We start from the raw sequence: 6,789 nt of genomic DNA on the forward strand, positions 1-6,789 counted from the left end.
GAGGGAGGGCTGTAGCGCAGCAGAGAGCAAGGGGGAGGGACCTGTTAGGTGTGCTTGTTCAAATTTTTAGGCTAAGTCGACGTTTTCTCAGAACTCCCTACTGCAGCTTTAAGTGTAGTGAAACCTTCATTTACTGTGGAATAACTGGCACTGTTAGCTCACTAACAGCTAAACTTTCTAATAGCTTACACTGGGAATAAGCAATATGACAACATTATTAGACATCAAGAAAGAACCCAAGGCACAACCTTATAGAAAGTATGCCTACAGAGATAGACTTTTTAAACCTATTTCAGACCTTTCTGTTTAACTAGAAACAGCTCTGTGGTTGCCAGCGCTAACCCACCCAACTTTAAACAATACTTATAGTGTGTATAGAGCCAACATATTTTCACATGTAAATTGGTAGCTATGGATTTATTTCAACCCAAACTAGAGTTGTGAATGTTGGAAAAGTGGAAAGACAACCCAAAACTGATTTTCATAGTTTGAATTGGTTTCTGTTGACTTTGAATGAAGTGTATTTTACAATGCTAATGTTTAATGCTTGTTTAACGTCCCTCCCACCGTATGTCTGATTGTCTTGAAATTCTTCACACAGGTCCAGCTCAATGTGCACTACAAAAATCGCTTCTTGTACCATAAAAGTAAACAATAATGATAGTTTTTGCTAATTTGCATAATGTGACCAGTGGAATATTGTCTACTTTTCTATTACTACTTGTCTACTTTCTATTTTTATACAGCATTGTGGGACTTATACATTTCTACAATGAATGAGCAAGATCTGTCAAAAAACAAGGGCGGGGCTTACGGTATTTCCAAATATCATACATTTTGAGCTCAAAACATGTGCCAGAAATATGTACCCTTTAAACCTGGTTTACAAAATATTACCAAAAATGGTGCACATATTTACAGCAAGTATTACAAATATCTGAAGTGTCATATTGATTGGTGGATGTAGGTGTGGCCTATTTAGTATTATATGCTAAATTTCTCCTTTTCCTAAGTTGCTGGGTGCAGGAGTGAGCTAGAGACATGAAAATTGTCACCATAACTGGAAATGAAGTGATTATGTTTCCCATAAAATGTCATTCTGCCTGATGGTGGAAGTCCAAAAAAGTGAAAACTTTGCACCGCGATTGACATGGAATTTGTCACACAAATAGGGCTGACATTTCAACAGTTAACTGGGGAGGTGGCGGAGGGTGCAGAAAAAACACTGTTAGATTAATTAACTGTACTGTCCCGCAGTACTTGTCCTGGTAGGCTATTTGCAGTATATTAAATGTTTTTAACCTAATTATTTTGCACTAACATGAGACTCGTCTGTCCGCTCTGACAGCGCTGCATCGGCGCTCTGTGCATGTCCTCACACAGAGCAGCTGAACATAGGAGCTTGGCTTTGTGGCTGAGACACGTATATGCTATTTATTTAAACCTTTTACTCTTAAACACAAAAGGCATGTCCACTTTAATTACTGTATATTTAAACATATCTGTGGTCAAGCTCAGTGCCTTGCTGTGTTGCATTATCTCTGAAACTTTCTCTTTGAGTCCCTCACATTTTGCGGTTAGTCCATGCATGATGGTGTGGCGTGCTGGCTCTGTATATTAACAAGTGGTCTTCGACATTGTAGAGGAGGACTGACTGTAAATTAAACACTCACAATTAAGTAAATATTCAGCAAACCACTAAACCAAGGCTTTCTAGTTCATTCTTCAATAATCCAAAAAAAAGTGAAAACAAGGGGGGTGTTCTGAAGACAGACTGTTACCTGTTAAACAGGGGTGCTCGGAAAACACCCCCATTACCAATTAGTGCTTTCCACCCATAGACCGCAACGGTCTATGTTTCCACCTGATGAAATTAACACGGCAAAAAATCACCAATCAGAATTTGGTCAAGCCAGAACATACTGACCATTAAATTGCTTCCCTCTGTTTTAAATTTTCAACCTGGGTGTGCCACTATTTTTTCCATCGTTAATATAAAAAAGTGGATCAGTACAGCTTTAAGACTTATCTAACTATAAATCTAGGAATCTTTGCATGTGTGTGAGGATGTATGTAAAGAGCTTTTCACATGGTGACTAACACTTGGCAACACTGCCAGCATAGTTGGGTAGATCCACAGGGTCTCACTGCGCTCCTCATTTGAACAGACAGGCGGACAACGCTCCAAAAATGAACACCATTCAACGTGTGCTAACCATGGGGATCCTGTGCACATCTTTATCCCTGACCTACAACCAAATGAGATGAGCTGACTGATTTCATATGTCCCTAATCAAAGGATTATTTAAAACTTGTAATGGCAATCTTAGTCTTTCCTAACCACAGACTCTTATTGTTGATAACTAAAGTTAGCTAAATTAGCATAGTCATAATTACAGACCATCCATCAATCCATCTTCAGCTGCTTATACGGTATCGGGTCGTGGGGGCAGCAGCTCCAGTAGGGGACCCCAAACTTCTCTTTCCCGAGCTACATCACCCAGCTTCAACTGGGGGGTCCCGAGGTGTTCCCAGGCCAGGTTGGAGACACCTAGTCCTTGGTGTTCTCTGAGGCCTCCTCCCAGCTGGACATTCCTGGAACACCTCCCTAGAAAGGCGCCCTGGAGGCATCCTTACCAGTTGCCCGAACCACTTTAACTGGCTCCTTTCGAAGCAAAGAAGCAGCGGCTGTACTCCGAGCTCCTCTCGGATGACTGAGCTTTTCCGCCACCCTCCTGAGGAAACCCATTTTGTCCGCTTGTACCCTGGATCTCGTTCTTTCGGTCGTGACCCAGCCTTCATAGGAACGAAAATTTTCCGGTAGATCAAAAGCTTTGCCTTCTGGCTCAGCTCCCTTTTTGTCACAACAGTTTGGGTGTTTCTCCAACCAATCTCACGCTCCATGGTCCCCTCAATCGCGAACAAGACCCAAGGGTATTAAAACTCCTTCACTTGGGGTAAGGACTCCACCGGTTTCCTGCTGAGAACCATTGCCTCCGATTTAGAGGTGCTGATCCTCATCTCAGCTGCTTCACACTCGCCTGCAAAACGATCCAGTGAGTGCTTAAGGTCACAGACAGATGACGCCATCAGGACTGCATCATTTTCAAAAAGCAGCAATTAGATCCAGAGCCCACCAAACTGCAACCCCTCCCTGCCCTGACTACGCCTCGCTATCCTGGCCATAAATATTACAAACAGGATTGGTGACAAAGCGCAGCCCTTGTGGAGGCCAGCCCTCACCTGGAACGAGTCTGACTTACTGCAGAGAACCTGGACACAGCTCTCGCTTGGTTATACAGAGATTGGATAACCCCATACTCCCGCAGCACCTCCCACAGTGTCTCCCGGGGGACCCGGTCATACGCCTTCTCCAGATCTACAAAACACATGTAGACTGGTCGAGCATACTCACAGGCTCCCTTCAAGAGCGAGATGAGTGAAGATCTGAACCTTTGTTCCACGACCAGGACGGAATCTGCATTGTTCCTCTTCAATCAGAGGTTTGACTATCTGCCAAACCCTCCTTTCCAGCCCCTTGGAGTAGACTTTACCAGGGAGGCTAAGAAGTGTGATACCCCTGTAATTGGCACACACCCTCTGGTCCCCCACCCCAGTCTGCCACACCTTAGGCACTGTCCCAGACTTCCGCGCAATGTTAAAGAGGCGTGTCAACCAAGAGAGCCCCTCCACACCCAGAGCTTTTTAGCATATTTGAACAGATTTCATCAATCCCTGGGGCCTGGAGTTGTTTGACTTTCTTCAGAAACCGCCACCAGGAAAATTGACGACAGTCCCCCATCATCCTCCAGCTCTGCCTCCACCCCAGTGCTCCTTCCACTGCTCTATTACCTCCTCAGTGTAGGTCAACAACGACACATCCTTACTGTATACAGCTTGGATGATTTCCCCCTTCCTCCTCCTGAGATGGCAAACGGTTTTCCAGAAGCATTTTGGTGCCAACCTAAAGTCCTTCTCTATGTCTTCTCCAAACATCTCCCACACCCGCTGCTTTGCCTCTGTCACAGCAGAGGCAGCAGCCCTTCGGGCACATCAGTACCTTGCAACTGCCTCTGGAATCCTCCAGAAAAAAAAGACTCCTTCAGTCAGACGGCTTCCCAGGGTGTTCGTGGGTTACCGCTCCTTGAGGCACCTAAGATCTTCAGACCACAACTCCCCGCCGCAGCTTCAGCAATGGAAACTTTAAACATTGTCAACTCAGGCTCAATGCCCCCAGCCTCCACAGGGATGCAAGAAAAGCTCAGCCGGAGGTGTGAGTTGAAAGTCCGTTGGACAGGAGCCTCCTCCAGATGTTCCTAGTTTACCCGCAATACGCATTTGGGCTCACCAGGTCTGTCTAGAGTCCTCCCCCATCCCCTGACCCAACTCACCACCAGATGGTGATCAGTTGACAGCTCTGCCCCTCTCACCCGAGTATCCAAAACATACAGCCTCAGATCAGATGAAACAATTACAAAATCGATCATTGATCTTCGGCCTAGGGTGCTCTGGTAGCAAGTTTACTTATGAGCATCTCTATGTTTGAACATGGTGTTTGTTATGGACCATGACAGCACAGAAGTCCAACAACAGACAACCACTCTGGTTCAGATCAGGGAGGCTGTTTCTCCCAATCACGCCTCTCCAAGTATCTCCATCATTGCCCATGTGTGCATTGAAGTCCCCCAGCAAAACTATGGAGTCCCCTACTGGAGCTCCATGCAGGACTCCATTCAAGGTCTCGAAGAAGGTCAAATACTCGACCCTCTTGTCCACCGGGGTAAACTCCAACGCAGCGGCGCTTAGCCGGGGGTTTGTGAGTATCCCCAGACCCGCCCGTCGCCTCACACCCTGGGCAAGCCTGGATTTGGACAAAGTCCAACCCCTTTCCAGCTTCTTTGGGCTGTGCCCAACCGGGCTCCGTGGCAAACCCGGCCACCCGGTGCTCGCTAACGAGCCCTCCGTCTGGGACTGGCTCTAGACGGGGGCCCCGGGCTTCCTCTGGGCAGGGTTACTCCCTCTCTACCTCGCTTATTCACAAGGGATTTGAACCATTCTTTGTCTGGCCCCTCACCTGAGACCACTTTGCCATGGGAGACCCTACCAGGAGCACACAGCCCCAGACAACACAGCCCTCAGGTTCATAGAGACACACAAACCTCTCCACCACGATAAGGTAATGGTTCCCCGGAGACAAACCTTACCTGATAAATTTATAATAATTGTTTTATCATCCAGATAAGGAAAACATGATTTACAGACAAAGAAGGAATATGTGGTTTATGAATCTAATCGCTTCAAGAAGCAGCAAACTGAAAAAGCCCTATTATCCCATGTGGAAATTCCTTAAAGTTTAAAGAATGTGAGAAGCATTTTTAGGCAAGGCAAGGCAGCTTTAGTTGTATAGCACATTTCAGCAACAGGGAAATTCAAAGTGTTTTACACAAAAACAGTTACAAAAATGTAAAAAGAAACAAAAATTAAAAACAAATAAAACACAAGAAAAAACAGTAAAAAATAAAAACAGAAAAGACACAACAATAAAAGTTACAGTGCAGTATAAGAAATGGAACATCAAGGAAACGACCGACCATTTAGAGAAAGGCAACATCAAAAAGAAAGGTCTTCAGCCTTGATTTAAAAGAATTGAGAGTAGCAGCTGATCTGCAGTTTTCTGGAAGTTTGTTCCAGATATGAGGAGCATAGAAACTGAACACTGCTTCCCCCTGTTTAGTTCTGACTCTGGGGACAGAAAGCAGACCTGTCCCAGATGAGAAGATGTACATTCAACATGTCAGTGACTGCTAGACATAACCACTTTAACCAGACAATAATCTAAGAACGTTTGTTATGTTTTCTTGTGGGGGTTTAAAGCGTGTGGATGTGAGGCCAATGCCAAGACAGTTTATTCAAGGCTGCTGATTTTCTCTGCTTTTTATTTAAAATTGCAGGAGCACCACTGTTGATTAGACACTGATTGTGGGGGATGATAATAGCCAATCATCCACAACTGTCATTGACAGATCGAAGTCCGTTATCTTTGCAATTAACACCACAATATATACAACAGCCTGGTTGAAAAAGTGTCCTATTGCAGGCGTTGTGAGGTAGGCATGTTTACACAGCTCACAGCTTGCTTTCCTTTCACTTTTGACATCTGAAGTGCGGTCAGCATCATAGATTAGACAAACATTTATAATTTAGGTTTTTCCACTTTTAGTTGTAAGAGGTTGTAGTTGCTTAAGGACAACCCCCCCACCACTACACAGACACACACACACACATACTGAGAAACACGGCTGACGGACAACATTGCGACACTGCTGTGTGTGCAGCGTATGCTTTGTATAACAAAAAGTTATCCTGGAAGTCGGCTGTATCCTTCTGAGAACCGTTCGTTTCAAATTAAAGCATTACAATTAATGGCCATTATCAGTGACTTTTAGCCTCATAGATGTGGGTTAGAAGGTAATTGCTAGTTAAGAAGGCCATTACCTATTCAAATGGGAACAGATCCCTTGGTGTTACTTTTAATAAGACAGAAGGCAAACATGACAATACATATCTATTGCAGTTTTTCCATTACATGGTAATCGCTTGACTCTTCTTGACTCACTCTAGGAGTTCTATTTGAATCCAGACAAAACTAACATTACTTGGTTAGGTTCAGGAAAAGATTGTGGTTTGAGTTAAAATTAGGTATCAACGGTTCAAGTACAGATGTGCTCAAATTTGTTGGTACCCTTACAGCTCATTGAAATAATGCTTCATTCCTCCTGAAAAGTGATG

At 44.5% G+C, this 6,789-nt stretch overlaps 1 long non-coding RNA gene across 1 annotated transcript in view; it reads right to left on the reverse strand.

Annotated features, from left to right (window-relative positions):
- Positions 1 to 6,789, reverse strand: part of LOC117942524 — a 20,651-nt gene that overhangs the window by 12,311 nt on the left and 1,551 nt on the right. Inside the window, exon 2 of the long non-coding RNA XR_004656144.1 lies at positions 932 to 937. This is a non-coding gene — a long non-coding RNA (uncharacterized LOC117942524). The remainder of the gene's footprint in view (positions 1 to 931; positions 938 to 6,789) is intronic.

The sequence above is a fragment of the Etheostoma cragini genome, chromosome 3 (genome assembly GCF_013103735.1).
Source record: "Etheostoma cragini isolate CJK2018 chromosome 3, CSU_Ecrag_1.0, whole genome shotgun sequence".
NCBI classification, from domain to species: Eukaryota; Metazoa; Chordata; class Actinopteri; order Perciformes; family Percidae; genus Etheostoma; species Etheostoma cragini.